The 15,806-nt window shown below is 44.1% G+C and overlaps 1 protein-coding gene across 3 annotated transcripts in view; it reads right to left on the reverse strand.

Annotated features, from left to right (window-relative positions):
* Nucleotides 1-15,806, reverse strand: part of zdhhc11 (zinc finger DHHC-type containing 11) — a 147,520-nt gene that overhangs the window by 103,671 nt on the left and 28,043 nt on the right. The gene's annotated exons all lie outside the window — the stretch shown is intronic.

Below are 15,806 nucleotides of genomic sequence, written 5' to 3' on the forward strand. Positions count from 1 at the left end.
AGAGGGTGCCTTGCAGTGGTTGGGGAAAGTTCCCATTGCCTGCAACATCTGACCAACTCACTTGTGTAAGGCCCAGCAAATGATAAAACCATCTTAAAGTATTCAGCTCTTATATGAAGGAATGGCTACAATTTTTCAAGGAGTCAATCTTCTTTGGGATTAGATGAAAGATTCATCCAAGCTTCCAATCAGAAAATGGATCTTTGGAAAATACAGAGTGAAATTGGTTTAACCTCACTCACCAGCCCACTCTCCAAGAGTTTCATCAGGATTCTGCCGGATTTAACCATAGGCGGATGGGAGCTGGCCACTGACTGAAAAATCGGTGGCGAACCCGCTTCCGCCTTGCCTGGGGATCCGACGTGTATTTTGCGGGTCCCCGGGCTTCAATTGTTCTGAGGCAGGACTTCCACCCACTTGAGGTAGGAACTCCTGCCTAATGGAACTGCCGGCCAATCAGTGGGCCGGCAGTGCCACTGGGAACAGTGGCCACTGCTGGGACTACAGCCCAGCTAGAAGTAAAGATGCTGGGGAGCCTGGAAGGCAGATAAGTTTTGGTTGCCTCGTCGGGGGTAATCGGTCAGGCCCTGGCGAGGCAAGGGTGGTCGGCTGGGGGGGGGGGGGGAAAACGAGGGGTGTGTTGGGTGTAGTTGGGATAGCGGGTGCGGCCCTCCATCCGGCACAGGGTGCCCGATCATGAGGGTCCCCCCCTCAGGACGTTAGAGAGCCGCCTGGTTTTGTCCGGCGGCTTCTCTCAGGACTAGGACACTCGCTTGCCACGTGTCAAATCTGCGTGGAGGCACGTGAAGGCCCAAAGTGGCTGTTAAGTGGCCACTGAAGGGCCTTGACAGGCCTGGGGCGGGCGGGCCGTTTTTCACTGCCCTGCATAAAGTGTCTGCGGAAGTGGCAGCGGGTCGGGAAGGACTCCCGGAGCCTCCTGCTCCATTTTACACCGCCCCTCCCCCCAACCACTATCACGCTTTTTGGGGTGATGTAAAATTCAGCCCAGAATCTCAGGATCCCAGCTTGTAGCCAGAATTCTAGTAGGAGTTTTAACACTAAAACAAATTATGCATTAGGGAGCACCTTTACCACATGGACTGCAACAATTCAAGGTGGCGGCCCCATCATCGCCTTCTCAAGGGGGACTAGGGATAGGCAATTAATGCCAGCAACACTCACATCCCAAGAATGAACAATGAAAAGAGAAATCTTTGCACTTTGTTGAAAAATTGCTGTGGTACAGCCAGGACTACCAATAAATTTACTAACTCACGACACAAGTCTTTACAGACAGAAGTGTACAAAACTTTAAAAAAGTAAATAAACTGCGCAGAGGAAAAGAATCATTTTGGAGCAGGGTATCTCACGGCGTGCCCAGTTAAGACTTTTCTCTTCAGCTCAAAATGTTTTTTTGCGTTGTGACTTCCTGGGACTGCAAGCTGATAATGGTGTAACAAGGGCAATAGGTAGCTAGAAACTCAGTGAACGACAGGTCCAACAGTGTATCTCCTTAACCAATGAGATTTAAAGATTGAGAAAGAAACTGAGGAACAACAGAGGAGGATAGGGCCAAATCAGGTACGGAAAGAGAAATAAAGACTGAACTGAGAGAAAAAAAAAGAGACAGACAGAAAGGAAAAGGTACTTATACTATTATTTATGACCCTGAACTTTCTGCAGCAAGTTTAACGGGAGTTAGGCAAGCCCCCACCTGCCAAGAATGAGGAAAATTAATTTTGCCACATGAACATTGATTTTAAACTACTGATGGTAAAGAAAGAACTTGCTTTAAAAAACAATTGGAGACTTGGTCTGGAGAGAGAAATTAGCATATCAAAAGACAAGTACTTCAAAAGGACAAAGGAGCTATTCCCTGCTCCAATTTAATCCACAATGGACCTTTGATTACCAGACGTTAAAGCATTCCAGGTTAACTAAGACGGCCGAATACACAAACAGATATGGTCGGACCAGTTTGGTCACATGACTGACTGCTGGAGTTTTTTGAATTTGAGCTTCCAACAGGGAATTTGAAATCAGAAGGCTGTTTTGTCCTGGATTGAGAACACATCTCTCCTGTCTACTCTCATCTCGCTCTCACCAGCTTCGAAAATCATCGATGACATATGAACCCCAAGAGAGAAAAGACTTATACAGTGAACAAGGTTTAAGAAGAATACAGGACCCCAATGAAAAGTAAGAGCTGTCTACAATCAAGGACTCTACGGTGAGCTGGAAGCACAGAAACAGTAACAAGAAACCCCCTTTTAGAGACTGCCTCAAACCTCTCCATTTTATTTTTCTTCTGCTCTTTTCTGTCCCTATTTGCATGTGTGTATCACGTGTGCATGCTAGCGTGGGCGCATCGTATATCCATAGGCGTTAACCGTATTAGAGTTTAAGTTCATCGGCGCAGGCTTGGAGGGCCGAATGGCCTGTTCCTGTGCTGTTCTTTGTTCAAGGTTTAATAAATTTCACTTTTCTTCTTTAAACCTAGAGAAAACCTGGTGTGCTCATTTCTTCACCTTATAATTGGAAGGCTGTGAACAAGGATTCACAAAGAGGGAGCTCAAAACACAATGTGTTTAAAATTAAATCTTGTTACAATAAACCCAAGTAAAGACAGTAAAAGACCCCTAGACATCTTTCTCACCTGGTCATAACATGGGCAATTAATGTGCAAAACAGGCAAGTTCTTAAAAATAACAGGGAGGCCAAGAGCAACATGCCATTTTTTGTGAAGCACACAGTGGACTGGTGTAAATTAACCAGCAAGTTTTGAAGATTGGAAATATTGTAAACTGTGAGGAGGATAATGATAAACTTCAAGAGGACATAGGCTGGTAGAATGGGTGGACATGTGGCAGGTGAAATTAATGCAGAGAAATATGAGGTGATTCATTTTGGTAGGAAGAATGAGGCGAGGCAGTATTAATTAAAAGGATACAATTCAAAGGGGGTACAGGAGCAGTGGGGCATGTGGGTATATATGCACAAATCATTGAAGGTTGCAGGGTTGAGAAAGCAGTTAATAAAGCATATAGGATCCTGGGCTTTATAATTAAGGGCACAGAGTACAAAAACAAGAAAAAGTTATGATAAACCTGTATCAAACACTGGTTTGGTCTTAACTGGAGTAGTGTGTCCAGTTCTAGGACCAAACCTCAGAAACGACGTTAGGGCATTAGAGAGGGTGCAGAAAAGATTTATCAGAATGGTTCCAGGAATGAGGAATTTCAGTTATTGGATAGGTTGGAGTCTGTTCTCCTTGGAGAAGAGAAAGTTGAGAGGAGATTTAATAGAGATGTTCAAAATCATGAGGGCTTTGGATAGAGTAGATGGGGAGAAACTCTTCCCATTGGTCAAAGGATCCAGAACCAGAAGATACCGATTTAGGGTGATTGGCAACAGAAGCAATAGCGACATGAGGAAAAATGTTTTTACACAGCGAGTGGTTAGGATCTGCAATGCACTGCCTGAGAGTGTGGTGGAGGCAGATTCAATTGTGGCCTTTAAAAGAGAACTGGATAATTATCTGGAGAGAAAAAATCTGCAGGACTGTGAGGAAAAGGCAGGGGAGTGGGACTAGGCGAGGTCCTCTTGCAGGGAGCTGGCACAGACACAACTGGCCGAATGGCCTTCCATTGTGCTATAACCATTCTATGATTCTAAGATTTGCAACTCACAGCGTGTCTCTTAATCCCCTGAAATTGCTGGTCAGTTTGCACATTAATAATGGCGCATGTCGTTTATATACTATTATTTGTCCAGCAAGAGCCAGCCCATTGTTTGCTGCAAGACATGTCACAACAAAAAGATTGTCGCAACATAAGGTTCAAACCACAGTTGCACCATCAATTTTCTCCACATTCAATCTATGATAAACGTTGACCCTTTGAAATGGCCAACGGAAGGAGAAATAAATTGCACAAATAGCTCTGAGCATTTTCCCAAGACTGTGTAAGTCAATAACACACGAGGTAGATGGTACACTGATGAAGTATTGTGAAAAACAGGAAACTATTAGCAGTAGTTGCAATAATTAAAGCTGTAACTAGCTCAACACTCAAAGTACTTTTTTTGGGCAGGTTTTACTACTGAACAAAAAACTAAAAAAAAGGTTTCAATTATAGAACACACATTTTACATTGAATTTAAGTCTCAAACCAACTGCATGTTGTAAGTAAGTGTACATTCTATGCAGGTCTTTTCCCCCCCAAATATTCCCCCTAAGTGCAACTTATAGGTAAGTGCACACTGTATACTGAAAGTTACAGTATTCCCCTATAGCCAATTACATTTTTACTGAACTACCAGTGTCATGGCATGATCCTGTTGTACAGTACAATGATACAGGATGTACAAGAGATGAATGAGTCATTGCCCTGGACACAAGTTCAATTATTGCAGTGTACCTATTATATTGTATGTAAAGCAGTACGTTATATACAATCGAACTGAATTCAAGAGAGACTTCCAAATATTAAAATGTAGGAAACTGCAACACAAGTATAATATATTTTAAAACAGGCAGTCAATAAGTTTAAATAATTAAGTTTTTGGCAATTCATTTTCCTGTTTTGCCTGTGCCCTGTTGATCTAATTAACTTGCCGCACCTGTCACTATATTAGGTTACACGACACAGAATGGTCAATAACCAACTAATTAAGCTGAAGTGACAAAACAGAGGCACAGGAGGTCGAGAGGTGTCCAGAATGTGCAAACCTAGAGCATTTTATGTATTTTATGTTTGATGGAGTTCACCTTGATCAATGTGAAATATAATGAACCTCCTTTTGTGATGTTATATACAGATACTGATTTTGTAGATCACTTATGAAACTCAACAGTACTGTCATAGAATTAAAATTACTGCCCAATACATCTGCACAGTCAGTGCTTCAATTTTTTTTTAAAACTACAAAGCAGGGACTGACTAAATGAAAACTGTTCCCATCAGTTCCAAAGCACATAAATCACCCAGCTGCACACCAACTGAATCCAGTTACACCTTATTAAATATGTTCATTCGTGCACACAGTTTAGCTACAGGAAACAATCTGAGGATCACACAGATTGGGTTAGGCAGTCAAATTAGGTCAAGCTTTTAACCCAAAGCATCTTCACTTGGTATTAGAGAATCTTTGAACCTCTTGTCAAATACATGTTGATGACAGCTTACCATAATTGAACCTTTTTCAAATTTATCATATTTTTTTTTCCATTCGCAAGATGTAGGCAATGCTGACAAGACTGGCATTTATTGCCCATGCCTGATTGCTCTTTAAGAAGGTGGTGGTGGGACAATTTTGTGAACCGTTGCAGCCCGTGTGGCAAAGGTACTTCCACAATGTTGTTAGATATGGAGTTCCTGGATTTTTACCCAGCGATGATGAAGGAATAACCATATGTGTCCAAGTCAGGTTGATGTGTGACTTGGGGGGGGGGGGTGGGGGAGCTTGGAGGTGATGGTCTCCTGCATCTGCTGTCCTTGGCCTTCTAGCTGGTGGAGGTTACGGAATTGGGATGTGCTGTTGAAGAAGCCATAGTAAATTGCCACAGCACATCCTGTGGATAGTAGATGCTGCAGCCACAATGTGCTGGAGGTGAAGAAAGTGAATGTTTGAGTTGGTCGAACTTGGAAAGGAACAAATATCTTCAAACACTGGTCTGAATTGCCAGTGCTGAACAACAAGAGAACTTGAGAGAAAAAGGGAATACGTACAGCAAATTGAACTTCTTCCACTGCAGGACACCGACTGTCAATGGCAGGGCATAATTACAAAGACACAACTCAAACTGAAATAGAATGGTAAATAGCGGGGTGGGGGAAAAGGGAGAGTGGAAATGGCGTGGCTCTCCTTCAATTACACCACTACTTTTATTCTTTTGCAATGGTATTCAAAACCTATTTTCATTTCCATGAGCTCAGCCAAGTAATGCCCCAAGTTGATGGGAGACACGAAAGCGTTCCTCAGTTTGCATCTGTGAGAAAAACATTCAATGTGGATGAGAAATATTTCCCCCCCCCTACATGTCACCTAAACAAGCACACATTTGGTTCAAACTGGACCAAATTTGAGCAACATTGTTTTTTAAAAATAGAACCAAAATGATTGACATTGGATCATTACTATTCATTTGATATCTATTCCATGCTGGCGTCAGATCTACACCACGACACTAAAACAATTCCTTGAACAATTTTTCCATTCTCAAACTTTTTTCAGTTTTACTGCCCAGAATAGAAGTAGAGACAAAAACTGGCAGGCTCTTAATCCCTCTACCGCATAAGCCATTCCCCATTTAAGAAGAGTGAAATGTACATTAAAGAGAGAGAAAGTAAAATGTCACTGCATCACTTATAAAATTTTTAATTTAGTATCTAAGAAGCACAGAACAAAAACTTAAAAAGGTATTGATTGAGAAAGAGCCATTTAAGCCACCAAGTTCACACTTTGATGGATCATGTACATTCCAATCAGTCATGGGCTTTACCTATTTCATCTCAATTTCTGCCCATCTCCCAAAGGTAAATGAAGCAAACCTTGAGATTATCTATCTGGTCTTGAATTCTGCATTCAGTATACTTAACCAGACACCTTCCTTGGTGGGACACTGCAAACTCCCGTTATTCCAGTCATGTTCCAAAGCAGGTATTCACCTCCAGATTTTTAAGGCATTACCTAACACAGTAATACTGTAGCTGTTTTCGCTGGAACCTATTCCATCTATTTACTTTTTTTTTTTAGTTAAATTGCTTCTAATCTCAAACCTTGCTTTTAATCTCAAACCTTGCTTTAGGTTTCTTATATTTATACTTGCAGCTTGCAATTGGGAGATTTTCAAGATTTAGCCACACAAGGCAAGTAAAGTTGCCTCTGCCTCAGTTTGGTAACGGAGTTCATTTTGTCCGTAATCACTCAGAAAAGAAGATGCCTTGTTATTGCTCACGCTTTCGACTAACATTTTTAATGTGTATTCACAATGGAAAGGTGGTTTCCATATAGAGTCTGCTATACTAAACTTGAGCTTGCTGAGGGCAGCATGTAAATGAGAAATAGGAGGGGCCCAAGGATAGATCCTTGGGAGGACACCAGAGGTAACAGTGCAGAAGTGGGAAGAGAAGCTATTGCAGGAACTCTCTGGCTCTGGCTGGATACATAAAAATGGAACCTGGCGAGTGTGGTTCAACCTGGCTGTGCTCGCACCAAGTCCCACTCATCGATCACCCGTGTGTTTGCTGGCCTACATTGGCTTCCAATCTGGCAACACCTCAATTGTAAAATTTTCATTCTGGTGTTCAAATCCCTCCCATGACCTTGCACTCCCCTCCTCCCCTACCCCAACTACAACCCTCCAAGATCTCTGCGCTCCTTCAATTCTGGTCTCTTACACATTCCCAATTTATTCTGCTCCACCAATGGCTGGACTGCCTTCAGCTGCCTAGACCCCAAGCTCTGAACTTCCCTTCCTAAACCTCTTTTCATCTCTTACTCTCTTCCTTCAACACACTCATTAAAACCTACTTTTTTGACCAAGCTTTTGGTCACCTGTCTTACTACCTCCTTACATGGCCCAGTATCAAACTTAGTCTTTCTCACTCCTTCCATTAGCCAATGTTTTTAACCATGTTACTACATCAGTCTGACTCATTAATCTAAAGAATGGATACAGGCAAGGATTTTTAATTGCTCCACCACTGATGGCTGTGCCTTCAGCTGCCTACCCCTCAAACTCTGAAATCCCCTTCTCAAAAATCTCTCTCTCACTCCTCCTTTAAGATGCACCTTAAAACCTACCTTTTTGACTAAGTTTTTGGTCCTAATTCCCCATAACTCCTTATGTATCAAATTCTGTCTGATAATCCTCCGATTAAAATAGAATATTGCGTTCAATTCTGGTCGCCACACTAACAGAAGGACGTGGAGGCTTTGGAGAGGGTACAGAAGAGGTTTACCAGGATGTTGCCTGGTCTGGAGGGCATTCGCTATGAGAAGAGGTTGGATAAACTCGGGTTGTTTTCACTGGAACGATGGAGGTGGAGGGGTGACATGATAGAGGTTTACAAAGTTATGAACAGCATGGACAGAGTGGATAGTCAGAAGCTTTTTCCCAGGGTGGAAGAGTCGGTTACTAGGGGACATAGGTTTAAGGTGTGAGGGGCAAAGTTTAGAGGGGATGTGCGAGGCAAGTTCTTTACACAGAGGGTGATGAGTGCCTGGAACCTGCTGCCGGGGGAGGTGGTGGAAGCAGGTACGATAGCGACGTTTAAGAGGCATCTTGACACTACATGAATAGGATGGGAATAGAGGGATACGGTCCCCGGAAGTGCAGAAGGTTTTAGTTTAGGCAGGCATCAAGATCGGCGCAGGCTTGGAGGGCCGAATGGCCTGTTCCTGTGCTGTACTGTTCTTTGTTCAGCTTCATGGGGCGTTTTGCTACAATAAAAGTGCTATATTAATGTAAATTGTTGTAGGATGTACTGGTAGGGACAGGTGGTGGTAATGCTCTGAAGAAGAGAAATTACTTCATCCAGAGAGTGGTGAGCTGGTGGAATTTGTTACCACAGAAAGCAGTTGAGGCCAAAACATTGTATGTTTCAAGAAGGAGTTAGATAGAGCTCTTGGGGCAAAAGGGATCAAAGGATATGGGGAGAATGTGGGAACAGGTCACTGAGTTGGAAGATTAGCCATTATCATAATGATTGGCGGAGCAGGCTTGAAGGGTCAAATGGCCTATTCCTGCTCCTATTTTCTATGGTTCGACTGTAGGCATAGAGCTGGGTGCAATAGGGTTTCTTCCAAAGCAAGTGAAGCAAGTGCAATGACTCTGTGGTAAAGAGTCAATAGTGGCAGAATTTAGGAGGTGAACAGAGGACTGCGTTAAAGCTTCCCTGTTTTACAGAGCTCTTACGATCACATAGGAAACCTCCCTATATTTACAAAAAAAATCAGGTCTCCAGGTATTTTGGAGATAAAGGTGCTTCAATAAAAGATAAATATTTAAATAAAATTCAAATGAACCAGATACTTAAGATTGTGACATAAGAGAGTTTAAAGGCTATGCCATCTTCAACAATGTCTACTCAAGAAACTTGCAATGGAACACTTGATCATTGAGCCCTCCCATTTGAGAGTAGCTTTCAGTAAATTCCAATGATCCATATCAAAGGGCAAGTGAAAACCTAGATAATCCGAGAGAGGCATCTGGAGAAGGTATTCATTGTCCTACATTTAATAAAAAATTCATTAAATAATCATTACTTTCTCCATTGCATTAAAATGCAATACTAATATCTGTCTGAGGTGCAAATATCAACTCAAGCAAAACCTCTTACATCCACCTTTATTGAAGACAGTCAGTCTCTTCAAGCCCAGTATGACTGTTGATCACTCATGATAAATACACATGGGTTGCAGTCATACAGATGAGACAAGATTCAGCTCCAATTTCACGTCAAAGTGCCTTGCTATTCTCCCACCTTCACCCTCAAAAGCTCATAGTCTGTTCTGCACTAAGTCCCACTCCCTCATCACTCAAAAGCAGGGAAGTTATACTGAATCTTTACAAAGTTCTGGTGAGGCCACAACGAGAGTACTGTATCCAATTCTGGTCACGATATTTTAGGAAGAATGTGAGGGTCCTTGAGACAGTGCAGAGAAGATTTATGAGAATGATTCCATGGATGGGAGATTATAGTTACTAGGTTAGGTTGGAAAAGCTGGGTTGTTCTCCTTAGAGCAAAGGAAATTGAGGGGAGATTTAATAGAAATGCACAAGATTATGATAGGCTTAGATAAGTTAGACAAGGAAAATCTGTTTCCATTAACTAATGGTACAAGGACTAGGGGACACAGATTGAAGGTTTTGGGCAAGAGATGCAGGGGGAATATGAGGAAGAACTTTTTTACGCAGTGGGTGGTAATGACCTGGAACTCGCTGCCCAGAAGGGTGGTGGAAGGAGAGGCAATCAATGACTCCGAAAGGAAATTGGATCCCCACTTGAAGGAAGTAAACTTGCTGGGCTATGTGGATTGAGCGGGGGAGTGGGAATAACTCAATAGCTCTGTGGAGAGGCGGCATAGACTCAATGGGCCGCATGGCCTCCTTCTAAGCTGTAAATGACTACGTCTCTATGTCTGTAAATGTTTTTTATGTAATGCAGCTTTCCCCTTTTGCTTCACCTCATCTAGCATTTGAACCGAATGTGTTTGATTTCAAGGTCTTTATTGCTGGAGTGGGGTGCCTTGTGGCATGCCCCATTAGTCTTGTTTACGCACATTTCAATTTTAAGAAGTTTTGCCCACAAAGTTTCAGGAAGTGACCCAATAAATGCATGGCGGGGCCAACAGGGCATCTTGGATCTTGGTGAACAATGGAACAAACAGTGCATCAGTGGAGGAGGAGGGCTCTATGCAGAAGGCCCTACCCACCAAGGGTTTTGTGAGAGCACTTCTCGTACCTACACCTGATCCAGGAGCAGTGCACCAGGCAACTCAGGTTCAACAAAGAGGTGGTCACTGAAATGTGTCACTTCCTTCAACACAAACTGGAGTCTCACAGCAGGGGGCAGACAGCCTTGCCAGTGGCCGTAAAGGTCACCATTGGCCTCAAATATTATGCCTTCGGGTCCTTCCGGGCTGGAATGGATGACACAGCCAAACCTTTCCAATATGTCATCCATTGCAGCATGCAGGAAGTCATAGAGGTCATCTACTCCAGAAGAGGGCAGTTCATTGTCTTTTCGCTAAAGGAGGGACACGCAGGACGAAAGGGCACATGGCTTTGCCAGGATAGTGGGATTTCCTATGTGTGCAGTCGATGGCACCCTGCATCATGTGGCTCTGCAGGTCCCACAGGGAGACATACAGGAACCACAAGGTCTTCCATTCCATAAATGTGCAGTTGGTCTGCAACTCTGCCAAGACCATAACTTTGGTGAATGCTCGCTGCCCTGACAGCAGCCATAATTCATTCATTCTGTGCCAGTCAGCCCTACCCATCATCTTCTGCCGTCCTAGACAAACCAGAGGCTGGCTGCTCAGGGACAAGGGCTATCCCCCTCTGTATGTGGCTGATAAATGCAGCCCTCCCCCCACCTCTCCCCCTGTCTGCCATCACACCAAGTGAGCAAATCAGGCCTACAATGAAAGCCATGGAGCCACCTGAGACATTGTCGAACAGGCAATTGGCCTCCTCAAAGAGCCGTTAGGCTCCTTGATTGCTCAGCGGGAGCACTTTTCAAAGTTCATCATGGTCTGTTGCATCATCGAACTTCGCCATTTTGAGGACTGAGCCATTATCTCCAGGGATCCAGAGGCGAACTCGGGAGGAGGAGGAGGAGAAGGTTGAGGTAGGGAGGAAGCATCCTAGATTCTTTTTAGCAGGAAAGCTAAGAGGGCAGATTATCAGGCTCTGATTTCAGCAATACAACTTCCCCACACTAACATGGACTCACCATTGCCCACTATTATATCCATCGGAGATACTCCATCACAGCAGCTTTATCCAACAGCACATCCAATGATACAACCTGAAATGATTTAGTTGCCCTTGTGCATTCACTTAGCGTCTGTCTTGTGGGTGTCTTTGCCTGGCCTTGTTCTCCTGTGCAGTGCTACCCAATGTGGCTGCAGCATGGCTGGTAGATGGCTGATTATTTCACTGGAGAAAACTGCAAATGACCTTGCCTGATGCCCTTGAGCAACTCTGGGGCCTAGTTTTAGACTGCACCATCTCAGCAAGGGTGGCAGCATTCAGGATTAGCTAGCTGGCAAGCAACAGCAAGGGCACTGGCAGAGAGGCAGCGGTGGGATCACAAATGCTGTCAGCCTGAGACAGGACAACAGACTGCACCTCGGAGCCACAGCCACTCCCATCAGGTGGCACCTCAGAAATCCCAGCAATCTTTTGGAGAACAGATTGCTGGAAGTCCTGAGAGCCTGCATGCCCCTTTGACATTGACATCTGTCGCCAAGATGGCATCAGTCTGAGCCTCCATGGCAACAAGCATGTATCTCATGACATCAGTGTTCCGCCTTCTGCCTGTGCTGCATTGGAACCTGAGACAGTGGTCAACAGACGCTCTGTCATGGTTGAGACTGCGAGTACTCTCATGGAGTTGGCAACCACTTCCATGGTGGAAAAGGATGGGCTCCAAGCTCTGTGCCATATCCTGTGCCACACTGTAGCCAGACTCCTCCATGCTCCTTGACGATGAGAGGAGGCTGAATGGCTGGCCTGCCAATGTACCAAGCTTCTCAGTGTGCCTGCTCATCAGCTTTCTCCTGAATGCTGCCCCATCAAAGTCCTCATCCAAGTCCCCTGCAGCAGAACTCGTGTGCAACCTCACCCTCCAGTGAGCTGGCACAGGAACTATCCTATCCCCCTGGCCTGGCTGCACCCAACTCGTGCCTGGTGACTTACCACATGCAGATCCTGAATCTGTACTAGCCTCTAAGCTATACGTAGTGTCAGTATCTGAACAGGTGGCCGACAGTGTTAGATCAAACAATTGTGCTTCCTTATCACTGGTGTGCTGCGGCTGGCCAGGCAAAAGTTCTTGGGTATATGGAAACATAAAAACAGAAGGGGAGGGTTGAGTTGAAGGAGGTGGTGGTAAGGAAAACGGGAGGTCCACAGTCACACAATCTGAGCTTTCACTTTATGCTAGACCTCAGGATGAGGGTGGAGAGGGAGTTCAGAAGGACATAAGGCACTAACTTCAGTTATCTTTGATGCTCTCGGCAATGCCAGACACCACAGACTCTGTTGCATGATTCTGAATACCATCGCCTCCGTCGGGCTGGGTGAATTGAGGTAGTTCCCCTCCCGCTTCTCTGGTTCTTCTTCCTGTTATGGTGACCTTCTCCTGCAAGAGAGTGGGCAGAATGTCAGTGATTGTGCAACACTTTGTTTGGGTGATGTGCCTGCCGAAGCTGAATAGCAGGAGGTATGTGGAGGCAGCAAAAGTTGGGTGTGTGGCTGGCATCAATAGCAGGTGTCTTTGGGTGAGGTGGAGTATGTGAATGTTAGGCATGAGTCCTAAGTGCTACTGAGTGTTGCTGGGTGAGTGATAGGTGTGTGGTGCATTGAGCGGTGGGGGAGGCTGGTGGTCTCGTGGGTATAGGAAGTGATGTGAAGATGCATTCACTGACCTTGACCACACATGAGATCATTAAACTTCTTCTTGCACTGCTGCCAAGTACTCCAAGCATTTACCTCCCTTGTCACCTGCTCTCACTCCCTTTGGAGGTTCTGGCATGAGAGTCATGTACACTCCACCCCACCCCACCCCCCTCCTCCAGCCCCAGCCCCAGTGAAACATTGCCTCTTTCCTGGAGTCCACCTTTGACTTTAGCATGACAATTGAGATTCTCGGAGCCCTCTCCTTGGCCTGGTGTTCCACATCCTTTCACTTTAACTGTAGCAATATTAGTTATTTACAGCTTTCAGTTAACCAACGCAGCTTCCCTTTAAGAGGGAAAGACTGTCTTTAAGAGCTGGATGCTAGCTAGAACATGTGATTGTCTTGGAGGCTCTTACCCACACCTATTGTGTGTGCAGCCAGCCAGCAGCGCAGGTCACGCTGGGTTGGCTGCTTAAATGAGGAGGCAGCACAAAATTTATATGCTGTCTACCTCCACCAAATGGGTGTGGGAAGATCACTAATCGTGACCAAAAAAAGTGGGCAATTTTTAGCCCATGTACTTTAAACTGGCTGGACATGGTGTCACAGGTGTGTGATGTTGGCGAGCCACTAGGGAAACACATAATAATATTGGTTGGCCCGGTGGATTGTAGTTCAATTGTTTTTTTGGTTTCACTGTCAAGTCTCACCTTTGAAAAAAACTACATCTCAACATGTTTGTAGTGTAGTGGTGACATCACGTGTTAAGAAACATCACCTTCAAGAGACCGGGCCACTGATGTAACTAATGACATCATCATACATATATAAGGAGACACCATTTTGAAAGACACACTGAACACAAGGGCACAGAGGAAACCCAGTGAAAGGTCCGAGGCATGCCAAGGAAGACCAAGATTGAGATTGCAATCACCTCATGTTCGAACATGCAATCATTGCGGTGGTGCATATCCTCACTACAAAACTTGTCCGGCGAAAAAATGGGACATTTCACAAGAGTATGCCGATCGAAGCCTATACAAGACATTAATAGAGTTGAATGCCAGAAGGAAAATGACATCTTTGCAGCACAATAGATCTTTGTTGCTCACAACCATAATTACCGGTGCCTTCCCACGTGTGATGTTTTCATAGGCAATTTGACAATCTCTGCAGTAATTGACTCAGGAGCAACAGTCAACATAATGGATGCCCCGACATTCTTAGAGTTAGAGAAAACAGAAACTGCAATTGAACAAGCAGATATCTAAAATCTTCTCCTATGAATCAGATACCCCTCTATTGGTCCTAGGGATGATCCAAGTTACTCTCAAATCCTCCCATGGGTCCACGTCAAGCAGAGTTCCATGTTGTAGACTCAAGCAAGAGAAATCTGCTAAGTTTCGAAACTGCCAGCGAATTGAAGCTGACCATGATCAATATGGTCAAAGGACTGAATAACCTGATGAAAGAGGACATCTTGAAGAAATATCCACTGTCACAATTCACAACTACTCAACCCTACACACACTCAATAGAAAGCTTGAGGGACAGAGACAAGATTCAAAAACAGAAGATAAAGATGTGTGCCGACAGACGCACGCAAGAGATAGTGAGATAAAAGGAGACAAAATCCTGGTTCGGCAAGAGAAAACATCAAAAATTAGCAGCTTATAGTAGTTCAGAGAAAAGGAAACATGATCATAGCAAAGAAAGAAAACTACATTGTGAAGAGAAATGTAACCTGCTTCATAAAAGTCAATGCTGAAACAATTCCAGAAGAAAGGGACGAAGACAACTTTGATTACTTCACGCACGTGACAACTCAAGAAGCAGCTCAACCAAATCAAGCACAGCTGAGATCCATACTGCAAGATCCACAGAGAAGATCATTGAGACCTCATCGATTACCTGTCCAATTTAATGATGTCATGCATCAATGATGAAGGGAACCAGGAGGAGAAAGAGGGGGAGTCTGGTGTTGAGATGATGTGCCTGAAACCTCTCCCCTCTAAGTTTTTCAAACTTCAGTCCAACCAAGTTTTGTTCAATATAATTTTGCATGATTAAGTAGCTAGAGAGCAACTGATAATCTTTAAAGAAAAGGGGAAAACGTTTAAATTAAAAAGCGGATAATGTAACATAGTGTAGTGGTGACTTCACCTTTAAGAGACCAGGCCACTGATGTAACATACTTACATAAGGAGACACCATTTTGACAAACCCAAAATGCACTGTAACAAAGAAGTGAATTCCACAGACAACTTCTCACCCTGCCTGCTGCTCTCTCCCACCCTGTGTGCGCACAAACAAATACATGTACTGTAACGCTTGCCAATCCAAATGAGTGCTGCACAAATGCTGCTTGTTACGGAAAAAACACAATGAAGTTTGGGACCCTTTTCTAAAAGCACACTCTACCTGTGCCATGGAAGTGGAAATGTACATATATCTTCAAGTGCTGTGTGTTGTGGCCATGAAGTGATTTATGACTTTAACCCCTTATTGGGACTAAACTAAATCAAGAGTACATCCCTATGAATCTCCTATAATTAAGTTCAAACCAGACAAATTCCTATAGAGACTTATTTGGGCCCAAAAAATTGAACTAGTTTCCCCTCAAAGAAAGAAAACTAAGAATATTACCTTCTTTCGGATAGCCTATTTTAA

The sequence above is a fragment of the Heterodontus francisci genome, chromosome 2, assembly GCF_036365525.1.
Source record: "Heterodontus francisci isolate sHetFra1 chromosome 2, sHetFra1.hap1, whole genome shotgun sequence".
NCBI lineage: Eukaryota > Metazoa > Chordata > Chondrichthyes > Heterodontiformes > Heterodontidae > Heterodontus > Heterodontus francisci.